This window comes from Podarcis raffonei, chromosome 9 (assembly GCF_027172205.1).
Source record: "Podarcis raffonei isolate rPodRaf1 chromosome 9, rPodRaf1.pri, whole genome shotgun sequence".
NCBI lineage: Eukaryota > Metazoa > Chordata > Lepidosauria > Squamata > Lacertidae > Podarcis > Podarcis raffonei.
The window spans coordinates 62,332,764-62,346,223 of record NC_070610.1 but is presented as its reverse complement, the minus strand read 5'-3'; the positions used below and the strand labels follow the sequence as shown (position 1 = coordinate 62,346,223).

The following is a 13,460-nucleotide window of genomic DNA, read 5'->3' as shown; positions in this document are numbered from 1 at the left end:
ACCAAATTTGGAAAGTGGTGGTAAACACAAAAGGGAACATTTCTGGTATGAGTAAGGAAAACTAAAGTTGCTCCACACATACAAACTCATAGAATCATAGAATCATAGAGTTGGAAGAGACCACAAGGGCCATCGAGTCCAACCCCCTGCCAAGCAGGAAACACCATCAGAGCACTCCTGACATATGGTTGTCAAGCCTCTGCTTAAAGACCTCCAAAGAAGGAGACTCCACCACACTCCTTGGCAGCAAATTCCACTGTCAAACAGCTCTTACTGTCAGGAAGTTCTTCCGAATGTTTAGGTGGAATCTTCTTTCTTGTAGTTTGGATCCATTGCTCCGTGTCCGCTTCTCTGGAGCAGCAGAAAACAACCTTTCTCCCTCCTCTATGTGACATCCTTTTATATATTTGAACATGGCTATCATATCACCCCTTAACCTCCTCTTCTCCAGGCTAAACATGCCCAGCTCCCTTAGCCGTTCCTCATAAGGCATCGTTGGCATCGTTTCCAGGCCTTTGACCATTTTGGTTGCCCTCCCCTGGACACGTTCCAGTTTGTCAGTGTCCTTCTTGAACTGTGGTGCCCAGAACTGGACACAGTACTCCAGGTGAGGTCTGACCAGAGCAGAATACAGTGGCACTATTACTTCCCTTGATCTAGATGCTATACTCCTATTGATGCAGCCCAGAATTGCATTGGCTTTTTTAGCTGCCGCGTCACACTGTTGGCTCATGTCAAGTTTGTGGTCAACCAAGACTCCTAGATCCTTTTCACATGTACTTCTCTCAAGCCAAGTGTCACCCATCTTGTATTTGTGCCTCTCATTTTTTTTGCCCAAGTGCAATACTTTACATTTCTCCGTGTTAGAATTCATCTTGTTTGTTTTGGCCCAGTTCTCTAATCTGTCAAGGTCGTTTTGAAGTGTGATCCTGTCCTCTGGGGTGTTAGCCACCCCTCCCAGTTTGGTGTCATCTGCAAATTTGATCAGGATGCCCTTGAGTCCATCATCCAAGTCGTTGATAAAGATGTTGAATAAGACCGGGCCCAAGACAGAACCCTGTGGCACCCCACTAGTCACTCTTCTCCAGGATGAAGAGGAACCATTGATGAGCACCCTTTGGGTTCGGTCAGTCAGCCAGTTACAAATCCACTGAGTGGTAGCATAGTCAAGACCGCATTTTACCAGCTTCTTTACAAGAATATCATGGGGCACCTTGTCAAATGCCTTGCTGAAATCAAGGTAGGCTACATCCACTGCGTTCCCTTCATCTACCAGGCTTGTAATTCTGTCAAAAAACGAGATCAGGTTAGTCTGACATGACTTATTTTTCAGAAATCCATGCTGACTATTGGTGATCACAGCATTCCTTTCTAGGTGCTCACAGACTGTTTGCTTAATGATCTGCTCCAGAATCTTCCCTGGTATTGATGTCAGACTGACTGGGCGGTAATTATTTGGGTACAGTGGTACCCATAGCTGTCAACTTACAGATTTGAAAATAAGGGACCAGCAGCCTTGAAAATAAGGGACCAGAAGCCAGAATAAGGGACCTGCAGCCTCACCTGCTCCAGGCACTCCAGTCTTCCTGTCCTCCTGCAGTCTGGTCAAACTCATGCTGGGTAGCTTCGAGAACACTGTCCAACCAACTTTGTAACCAGAGGTTCAACTGAATAGAATCTGAATCACATGCACCACAAGGCCTATGCAGCCTCAACTTAAGATGGCTCCCCAGCCTGGCTTTGCACTGCAAAGTTTGCAGCAGCACGTGCAACAAAATGGCGTCCAGCATTCAAAAAACCCCTCAGCTTGCATTAACTAGCCACACACAAGGCATGCAAGCTCCACCCCCCAGTCGTTCTTAGACTTCTTATTGGATGAGCAACATAGCCAAGCAACACAGTTGGAGCCTCCCTCCTCCCTGGCCAGCAGGGAGGGAGGGAGAGGAGCTGCTTCCTTTGAAATTTAAGGGACATCATTTAAGGGACATTTAAGGGACATCCATCAATAAGGGACAGCAGCGGGACATGGCGCTGGAATAGGGGACTGTCCCTTCAAATAAGGGACACTTGACAGCTATGGTGGTACCTCAGGTTACATACGCTTCAGGTTACAGACTCCACTAACCCAGAAATAGTGCTTCAGGTTAAGAACTTTGCTTCAGGATGAGAACAGAAATCGTGCTCCAGCAGCACGGCAGCAGCAGGAGGCCCCATTAGCTAAAGTGGTGCTTCAGGTTAAGAACAGTTTCAGGTTAAGTACGGACCTCCGGAATGAATTAAGCACTTAACCCGAGGTACCACTGTACCTGGGTCTCATTTGAATGAGGAGAAAGTGGATTAACAGCTAAATGTGCTCTATTGTGAACAAGCTCTTTATTTTAAACTGCACACAATTCCCAGTTTAAAAATACTTACTAGGGAATAAGCTCAACTGAATGGGATTTAACTTCTGAGTAAGCATGTATAGAACTGTGGTGTCTGAGTGTGTTCATTTTTAAGGAGAGCCATACAGTAGTTACAGGTCCAGTGTATAAGTGCACAGTAGCTGGCAGGGATAATAAAGGAAGGTATGATGGAGGCATCTTCAGATAGGTTTCCTCATGCTTTCTGCCTGAGGGAATGTGCTGGCACATTTCCATGGACTTGGTAACATAACCTTTACAAGAGACATGCTAACTAGGCTAGGAACATGTCTGAAAATGGAAGGGAATTAGTTGCAGTCAAAAGAACTATCATGCCCCTGAAAATGTAAGAGCACTTCTCAAATTCGGATGTTTGTAATCCATATTTTTGTTGTTTGGCTTAGCGGTGCAAGTAGCTCTTAGATATTCAGTCATTGAATAGTCTGGATGGTGTAATACCCCATAGAAATTTCCAAGTGGGTTGGAGGTGTTAATATATCTAGCAAACTTTGTACCAAGAAAATATTTCATGAATGACCCACTGGAAGCAACTTTTACTACATGGACTTCAGATTGCAACACAAAAGCTCCATCAGGGTTTAATCTCTGGCCATTTGTCAAATCTCTTAGTAGTTTCTTTGGCTTTGTGTTAGGGATGGCTACAGCCCAGGAACATCTGCAAAAACCACAGGTTCCACACCTCCACTTTAAGCATCAAGGTTCTGTTCAGGATCTGAGCTATCAGTCTGATCTGTAAGAAACTCTAGGAAGCCAGGGAAGGGAGGGAGAGAGAAATAAGGTATCCTAGCTTGGATATGGGAATGTGAAACATAATTTTACTGATCCTCCTCTTTTTCCTGCAGTCAAAGGAGTTAGGAAACAGGTGAATAAAAAGTGCAAAAAACCCGACACACCACCTATGAAATTGCACAAGTATTTGCTTCTAGAAATGGGAGAGAAATAGCGCTTCACACCCAAAATACTAAATCCTAATAGGTATGATGATGTCTGATTGAAGTACAGTGGTACCTCGGGTTACATACGCTTCAGGTTACAGACTCCGCTAACCCAGAAATAGTACCTCAAGTTAAGAACTTTGCTTCAGGATGAGATCAGAAATCGTGTGGTGGCGGCGTGGTAGCAGCGAGAGGCCCCATTAGCGAAAGTGGTGCTTCAGGTTAAGAACAGTTTCAGGTTAAGAACGGACCTCCAGAACGAATTAAGTACGTAACCAGAGGTACCACTGTACTCTGCATTGGGACCTGGCTATCCAGAGGAAGATTGGCCTGATCTCCAGCACTTGTTGTTTAGTCGTTTAGTCGTGTCTGACTCTTTGTGACCCCATGGACCAGAGCACGCCAGGCACTCCTGTCTTCCACTGCCTCCCGCAGTTTGGTCAGACTCATGTTTGTAGCTTCGAGAACACCATCCAACCATCTCGTCCTCTGTCATCCCCTTCTCCTTGTGCCCTCAATCTTTCCCAACATCAGGGTCTTTTCCAGGACTATGATAGTTTTATTTTACTATGATAGTTTTATTTCTTCTCCAGCACTATGATAGTTTTATTTTACAGCTGGCAATGTTTAAAACTCTAAAAGACTTAGACCTCAAATATCTGACATAGCTTTCCCTAGAGAGGGTACCCTCATGGCAGTTCCACCGCCTCCTGAAGTACAGGGAATGGGGGCCCAGGAAAGGGCATTCTCTGTGGCACCCCTAAATCGTGTAGCTTCTCATCTCTGCATCTACATTACACAGTGTTTATTGCACTCTGAAGACACACTTCTTTGCGCTGGCCTTTTGAAACTTAAGTTTTTTGCGGGACTTTCCTCTATTTATTGGCTGAATTCTTTTTCGTTACTGTTTTCTTTGATATTGTTTATTTGGCTTGTTGGTAACTTGTAACACAGAGCAACTCAAAGGAACTTGAAACATACTTAATATTATAATGGTTTTGTGTTTTTAACATTCACACAAATGCAAACAATTCATAAAATATATATAAAGCAACACCTTTTCCACCCAGAACAACTGCAGGACGTTTTGGCAGCAAACGGACAGTAAAAACTGATTACATTGTTGAAATCCACTCTGGTATTTTGTTATGAAGGTCAGAGAAGAAACCCTTTAAATAAATAAATAACCTTCAAGAAGCTAGGGAATTCTCAAGTTCTAGACTGTCTGGACTTGAAAAAATGGTTGGTTTGTTTTTCCAGCCCTTCCCTCAGGGGAATTGTTTCATTCCATCACATTTGGTCACATCTTGCATTCTGCTGTACTAACTGGCTACTTTGCAAGCACAAGTTTCATTCCCCAGTTGTGTTAAAACACTGGTGATTTGAACCATAGCTATAGGTGCATTGAAGGAGGAAGCCATGTTGGTTTCCTGGGCATAAGCCCCTGTGTGAGCAGAGGGCTCACTAGAGAATTCATGTGGGGCATTTGAATTAAGCTGCTGTATTTCTTTCCCATAGCTGGGAATCTGCTCTTCTTGACAGCAGCAGAATTAATGTGCGAAAGCTATCGAAAGTTGGATGATGGATCTTTTGTTTTCGAAAGAATGTGTGTCCTGACCTAGCTGAAATAGTACTCCCCACACTCGTTTCCTAATTCAACTGCAGCTAACACAGCAGTTTTGGGCCCTCTGCTATATACAAGCTGTAAGTATTGTCTGTCACTTGCTGGCAAAAGGATCTGTGCTCAACAACTTTGCTCCAAGGGGTCATTGAAAAGGCCATGATGTACTGCCAGTGAAGAAGGAGTTCAACTTACTCAGAGCAGCTCTTAAGGACCATGGCATTCAAATTTTAAGTTCTCGAATAACCTCCTAAACACTCAGTTCCGGGGTACCTAGGGTGCCTATTTTCATTATGACATCATAGCAGACCAGCCAGTGGCTTCAAGTGATGGACAGGCAGAGCTTGGGGGCTGGGGAGGAGATGCCAAGACTGATGAGGTCAGAGGGATGATAAGAGGCACTTCAGGGAGGAGGCTTGGTACTGATGCATTCCCTTTTGCTGGTAATATCCACTTCTAAGCACTCATCATGGGTTTACCAGGCAGCGTCTTGAATTACTACTACTAAGGCTTCATTTCACTCTTCTTTCTGTTTTCACTAAAGAGCTGTTGACCGCACCTGAACCATATAACCACTGATTACAGGTTTTCTGTTGCTAACTTGCAGGCATCCCTTACAGCAGAATGTGGCATTCTGCCATGGAAAAGCACTCTTTAAACAGATTTCAAGGAGATTTCTTGGTTTACAAATAGCCGCTTTTCCTTCCAGCATTATCCAAGTAAGCAAGCATTTACAGCAGGCATAGGCAAACTCGGCCCTCCAGATGTTTTGGGACTACAACTCCCATCATCCCTAGCTAACAGCACTAGTGGTCAGGGATGGTGGGAGTTGTAGTCCCAAAACATCTGGAGGGCCAAGTTTGCCTATGCCTGATTTACAGCGACACTTCGTACAGTACTTGGAATCCCATCAAAATACATCGCAGTAGCCCTAATAATGAAAATAAAGATGCTTGGTGTTTAACATTTGCAAACTACATTGGCCTACCTTATGCAAGACTATTTTCCTAGACAGTTATCTTTTCCGCGAAGGAATAGCACACATATGCCATAGCATTTGGTGCAGGTCAACGTTGTATTTTACAGTGTATACATGCAGTAGAGTACATAGCAGCAGGTACATTTTGTTTGATTGTTTAAGACTGTTCTGTATTGCTTTATTATTTGCCTTTCTAAGTGTTATGCATAAAAACAATGCTCAGAAAATGGAGCAAAACAGTAAAAAAAAAGGATCATAAAACCAAAGAGCCAGTGTGGTGTAGTGGTTAAGAGCAGTAGTCTCGTAATCTGGTGAACCAGATTCCCTGCTCCTCCACATGCAGCTGCTAGGTGACCTTGGGCTAGTCACACTTCTTTGAAGTCTCTCAGCCTCACTCACCTCACAGAGTGTTTGTTGTGGGGGAGGAAGGGAAAGGAGAATGTTAGCCGTTTTGAGACTCCTTCGAGGAGTGATAAAGTGGGATATCAAATCCAAACACCACCACCACCACCTCTTCTTCTTCTTCTTCTTCTTCTTCTTCTTCTTCTTCTTCTTCTTCTTCTTCTTCTTCTTCCACTGCCTTTAAAAGACTGCTGAAACAGAAAGTCTTAGTCATGCACCTGAAGTTCCGCAAGGAGTGTGCCTGTCAATCTCAGTTGGGAGGGAGTTCCACAGGCTTGGTTCCACTATCCTGAACATAGTTAAAGCCAGCTGTAACAATGATAGTGAACAGTTTGAATGTTTTCTAGAAGCTTTGTATGGTTGCAATAATTGTCAGGCATTAGAGCATGGGAATTGACAGCAGTGCTTGGGAAATAGTGCTTGGTATTGGAAAAGAATATGAACTCAGCAGATTGCAAGCATACTTTCCAGAATTTTAAGAAAACGAGTCAAGTAAAGCTGTTATAAATTCCAGATAAAACAACTCTTTAAAAAATTGTGTGTGGAAGGTGCTCCCTTTTTAAATTTAGCTCTTTAAAGACTTACCTCAAAGGCAAACCATCCCCAGGAGTGGTTAACTGCCTTTAATGCGCTGCCATGAGTTTTAGGCCATGTGCATTCCAAGCACACTAATTAGAAGGAACGTTATAATTTCCTGCAAGAGAAATGTGGGAAGGAGAAAAATGGTTTCATTAGCTGAGCAGAAGAATAAGTAATAAAAATATTTAATACTCATTGGGAAAGATGAATGGTACTTAGTTATACCTGGGCATCTTTATATCACTGTAATTAAAAGCAATGAAAGGCATTTTACTCCCAGTTGCTGAGATACTTCAACTAGGATGAAAGGGCAAAACTGGCTTCCATTTAATAGCTGCAATTCTTCACATCCTCCTTATTTTAGTACATGGAAAAGTAATTGCTTGTACAAATAAGCAATGTCCACTATAAGTTTATATTTCAGCTATTCTAGGTTTTATTTGTACAGAGCATATTTGGGTTGTTTAAAAGGCATGCGTAGAAATTAAGTTAAAAGGGCAGAAAGATTATTTGCTTGAGCCCTATGTTCTAGCATGGCACACTAACATTCATATGCTAGTTCCATGTGGCACAGTGACTAAAATCCTTTTACCATACTTATATTGAAATAATTGTTAATTTCTAATTAAATTGCTGCTGATAATCAGTCATATGTTATGTTTTCCCCATCTTTAACTCCATGGATGGTTTTTGCATTTATAGGCTGTGTTTTAAATGCAATGCTAAACCATGGCTTAGTGTTACGAAAATGAACAGCAGAGAACCTGGACTTGTCTGTTACCCACATGTCCTATATTGTCCTCAATTAGGTTCTCTCCCCCCCCCCCATTTTATATTAGCCACAGCTTGTTGTGATGGTGGAATCCAATCTGTGGTTAATCTTAACTATGGTTTGTTGAAACAACCCAGGTTCCTAAGGTATGGCTTGTTTAAAAAAACCATAGTTGTTAGCATCCATTGCTTGTTCAGGATTGGACATCGCAACAAGCTGCTATTAATCATGGCTACTGTGGAAGATAAGGAAGGGAGTATGTGTGCCCAAGGGGCACTACAACTCATTCACACATTCTAAACTATGCCAGCGATCAGGAATTGAATTTGATTTCCCCCCACTGTTTTTTTCAAGGACTAGATACTGCCTGTCGAATCAAATGCTAAGAAACTTATTGGGGGGGGGACATGGTTCACAAACTAGATTAGTGAGATGGGGGGAATACTCGTTGAGCAACGTTGTTGTGCATAATCTTAAATCAATTTACTGTGTCATACTATACACATGTGAATGCGAAACTGCAGGTACATTGTGGGGTGGATGGATTGAAAGTGTAACAATTTTTCCAAGGAGTTGTGGGCAAGTTCTAGCAGAGTTGGCAGTTTTTCCAACTCTTTAAACTGTCAGTATTTGACAATTCCACCACATGGTGGCAAAAGTTTTGAGTCTTGTCTTTCATGTAGAAAGAGAATAACATTGTGACTGGCAGACTGCCACGTTAGCCAGAAATCAGTAATAATATTTTTCTGCTTAGTTTTACCTAATCTAGTTGTTACTTTCCATTTTCTCCTTGTTCCATCTATTTTGATAGCAACGTAGGTATACATACAGATTAGATTACAAGATGAGAATTATTCACCGTAATGGTTCTATGTAAGCGGACATTAGTTTGTGTATTTTTAAAAGTGATATACCTTCTTTTAGGAATTGTGAAAATGGAGAGAGTTCATTACAGGGAAAGCCTGGTCCTGCCCATCCAGATCTTGAAGATGTCGAGCAGTTCTTTTAAGGAATTCATCATTTTAAGCTGCTGAAGAGGACCTCTTTTTTTGGGGGGGGGGGGGGTCAAAATGCATTTGACAGATTTAAATGCTGGCTTTTAATTTTACTAGTTAATGGCGTCGTCATCTTGGTTTGTGTGTGGTAGCTATTTAGAAGTTTGTTATATTTAGAAGCGATATGATAATAAAAGTGTGAATCAAAAGGTTTTGAGCTTGCTAAGATAAATAAAATTTTGTTCATCTGTGGTTAAAAGTGTTCTGATAATTCTTTACTCTATTACAAGGTAGAGTGTCTTGGAAAACCACATGATGGGGAGAAAGTATGAAGATATATAATGTAGATGCTTTCATTCTGTATGGTTTGCTGTAGTCCATCCTTTGCATATCTGCTTACTTTATGTCATTAGCCCACAGCTTCTACCCTAAAAACTAGAAATTGGCCTCAGGCCTATTTCCCCCCCCCCCTTGTCAGCCACCTCCTTTCTGCATTCATCACACTATTGTTTCCCCAGGTTCCTCCTTTTCAGTGTCATCTCCTGTTGTCTCCCCCACCACACTTCCTTTACCATGTCTGCTCACACTCTTTTCTTTCCATCAATCTCTCTTGTCTTTAAGCCCTGCTAGGCTTTTTCACAGCTGTACTCTTCCTCAGCTTCCGTCAGACCTGTCTTCTCCATCTCCTCTGACTAAGGGCTCTAGTATTTTCATCCAGTATGTGCTCTGTTTCCCTGCATCTTGGTTTCCTGTCCTTTAACTTCTAACTTCCTGCACTCTACCTGGACTGTGTTTTCAGTGTCCCCTACCTTGCCCACACATCTTAGACACTACTAGGGCAACATGTGATGGCTGTTCTTAGTCAACCACACCTTTCACTTCAGCTCACAGAAGTGGAATGTTGTTTAAAAAAAAGAAATTCTGTTGCTGACCCATTTTCTTCAACCGACAATGCAACTTCATCACAGTTACTGCTAAACTTCTATTTGTATCACAGTAATAATGCTAGTGTGGTTAAGGTAACTGCTTATGAATTATTGTATATGCTGCTGTGAAATTCTTGGAGCAATTACAGAAGGGTGAAAAGAATGTCAGCCTAAAAGTGGTGCAACTGATATATAAGGTTAGTTAATGTGAGATGAAGGGACGCGGGTGGCGCTGTGGGTAAAACCTCAGCGCCTAGGACTTGCCGATCGCATGGTCGGTGGTTCGAATCCCCGCGGCGGGGTGCGCTCCTGTCATTCGGTCCCAGCGCCTGCCAACCTAGCAGTTCAAAAGCACCTCCGGGTGCAAGTAGATAAATAGGGACTGCATACCAGCGGGAAGGTAAACGGCATTCCGTGTGCTGCGCTGGCTCGCCAGATGCAGCTTGTCACGCTGGCCACGTGACCCGGAAGTGTCTGCGGACAGCGCTGGCTCCTGGCCTCTTAAGTGAGATGGGTGCACAACCCCAGAGTCTGTCAAGACTGGCCCGTACGGGCAGGGGTACCTTTACCTAATGTGAGATGAGGGGGCATTGAGCCAACTGCCCTATCTCAGTAAGCTTTATGCCTTAGTGAGGAGTTGAATTCAGGTCTCACTTAGCTAAATAGCTGCCCTCTAGCTGGCTCCCCCCCTCTTCCCACTTCTTTTAGTTGCTTAAAAAAACCCACAGTTGAAATTACTATAACCCGAAACAATGCAGCTATTGGCAAAGCACAAACATTTCCAGATAGCTGAATAACTTGCCAGAGCTCTTCATATTGTGTTAACCTATTTTTATGTCTGAAATAAGCAGGAAAAGGTGAATAAAACAAGAATGTAAAGAACGAAGAGTTTGCTGGTCTAGATTTCCTGTAGCAAAGAACACATTGCCTCATTTTTCATATATGGCTATGCTGAATGCTGGTACAATTTGAAGTGATTTTACTGTATCTCCCTCCCCATCACACAGGAAAATAAGAGTAAGGAGTGCCTTGTTGTGCCAGCTACAACAGTCTTATAAGTTCACACAACAATGAGACCTGCATTTATTGGTGCTTAGTGAACCTCCTATTTGAAAGTGCATGATGCAGCTAATTTGCTGAAGCTAAGCAGGTTTCGGTCTGGTCAGTTCCTCAACCAGCAACACTATGTATCCTGCCTTGAGTTCTAACAAACCAAGGCCGGACAGAGACATAATGTGATGTGTTAATGGCACCATGGTGCCACTCGTTAAAATGCTTTATTATTATTATTAGACTTCTTTTTGCTAAGATAAAGTACACAAATAATCTCTCAGTGCTTGTAGAGAAGCACTTAAATACATTTTCAAATTCTTAAATATTCATCAACTAATCAGCTAATTATAATTACATGTATGAAAAATGTCTCCCAATGGATATTGTGGTTTCTTTCCGAGTAATTCATAAAGGTGCCTTGATTCTATGCAGACATAACATTTCAGAATTCTTAACTAAGGTTAAAGGGAGTCCTAGTGGCTGTGTGTGAAAGACAGGAGGAAAAAAACACCCCAGTTTCTACTTCTGCTAATTCTTTTTACATCTGCACCGGTGTTAACACTGCAGCGTTCTAAGGAGTTTCTTGTACTCTGGTTAAACCTAACCATTTTTATTAACGTTGGTGCAAGCATAATACTGCACTGCGCTGAGTTTAGGAAATGGAGGGGAGGTGAAATCATGTGGCTCCTCTCTAGTCCATCACATTCCAGCCAGTAGCCAGGACAATGATGACGTGGGAAGGACTTGAAGCCACAATCATGTAGTCTTGTAGTCAGACTCTTTTCACAGCAGCATGGATTTCTTCTACACCAGGGAAGAATGGGGTCTGTTCATTTTTAACACATCAGCAATTCATTTGAATTCACGCTTAACATAATATACATGGATATTATTGTGCCAAAGCATTTTCCATCGTTAAGTGTTGCCCGTCCTTATTTTCCCCCTCCTTGTCAATTTTCACAACCACAGCAATTTTCTCATTCGTATTTTGATGACCCAACTGATTTTTGTATATCTTACACAATACCCTGAACTGAGTAATAGCAGTTAGAACATTTCAGGAATCTCTGGGCAGATAGTTATTTTCCAACCACAATGTGTTAAGGGGGAGGGTGGTGGTGGTAAGTAATTGAATCCCAAATTTATAAGAAACGTACTGTAAGGCATTCAATTTTATCACCGGAATTCGTTCAATGCCATGCCTTGCCCGCACAAATTCTGCATTTTAGGTTCAGCTGCAGAGCCATAGAAATGCTGCTTTTTTAATAAACAAAACTGGTATGTGCAAATAGCTGGGATAGAACTGGTTTGAAGCAAACCTCTCTTGCATGTCTGTGGGAGATTTGTTTCATATTGGGATTGTGACGTCTGCATGCCCCTCATTGAGCCTCACCCAGCCTCATCTCTCAACTCAGGGCATGTTACTCAAACTCAGAGAGAGAGGAGCTCCTAATCCCCATAATTGCCCAGTATGTTGTGTGTGCTGGTGGGGTGGGGGCAATAAGCCTTTATTTAATACTCTGGCAACCCCTCTGCATACAGGCACTGTAGCCATAGGGGCCTGGACCATATCTTTGGATATTTATGTTGTAAGGATGACATCAAATATAAACATGGTAATTTGAAGTGTTCCATTTGCATGTTGAAAAGATTTTTTTCTGGAACAGGAGAGTCGAGATTTAAGATTCTAGTTGAAACTCTAGACGCTGTAGTTTGATCTCCTCCACTACATTGTGCCAGACCTGATGAAAGCAAATATGGGAACAATACATGTTTTTCATTTTATATGTACAACTACGGAGAAAGCAACCATTTTCATTAGCTACAGCTATAGTTGAAGCTTTACCTTTGTTTAAGTTTTGGACCTGGGACCTTCTGCATGTGTTTTACCACTGAACCATGGCCATTTCTTCATTGTATTTCTATAAACTGACTACTTTGTAATTGCATGTTAACACTGATTTATCCAAATGTTTATTTTGGGGGCCATGTAGTCATGTTTCATTGGATGTTCCCACTGGATGGTCTCTGAAACAGGAGAACAAACCTGTTTCTCAAAGAAGGCAAAGGACTCAGCTACCTGTACATTGGCAAAGAAAAAAGCGCTTTATATGCCTTGTATATACATGATAACAATGTGACACCAGATAGCGCTGTTGAGTTCCATTTTTGCCAGCCTGATTTCGCATACAAAGTTTACAATGCATTTAACTGAAACACCTCTTTGAACATATCTAGATCCAGCCAAAGTCTTATTTGTTCTTAGCGTTAATTAGTACGGATTCAGTAGGGAAGAGTGAGACCCCTCTGAAATTGTTTCTAACCATATCAGATTCCTCCCATTCAACCACCGATTTTCCTAAGTGTTTTGCCTTTCTGGGAATCTCTAAATTCTCCTTGGGTTTTTCTTTACTTGCAGTTCAGTGGCAAAATGTATACCTGTACATGGTACACCAATATCCAATGGGAAACCCAACCTGTTGACTATAACTGGATGATAGAATACATGTGTTTTTCCTGTATCTGCCACCACCACCTTATAGACTGTGAACCGTGTGGTTTCTGTTAACCCATTGGAGTGTTGTGCTGTGTCATAATTTAAGCATGGAAATGTTTCAGTTTCAAATGCATCCAATATACTCCGAAGTCATTCTTCAACTTTGGGATGCAAATGCTTTGCTATTCAAACACTAAGTTAAGCAACTGATTTCTTGTGGTTTGAAATAAGACTTTGGATTCTAAGAAAACTAATACACTGTATAAAGCTCTGTGGGT

General features: G+C 42.1%; 1 protein-coding gene across 9 annotated transcripts in view; it reads left to right on the top strand.

Annotated features, from left to right (window-relative positions):
• The window catches only part of PDLIM5 (PDZ and LIM domain 5), a 127,396-nt gene that overhangs the window by 51,053 nt on the left and 62,883 nt on the right, over positions 1-13,460 (top strand). The window lies entirely within an intron of this gene.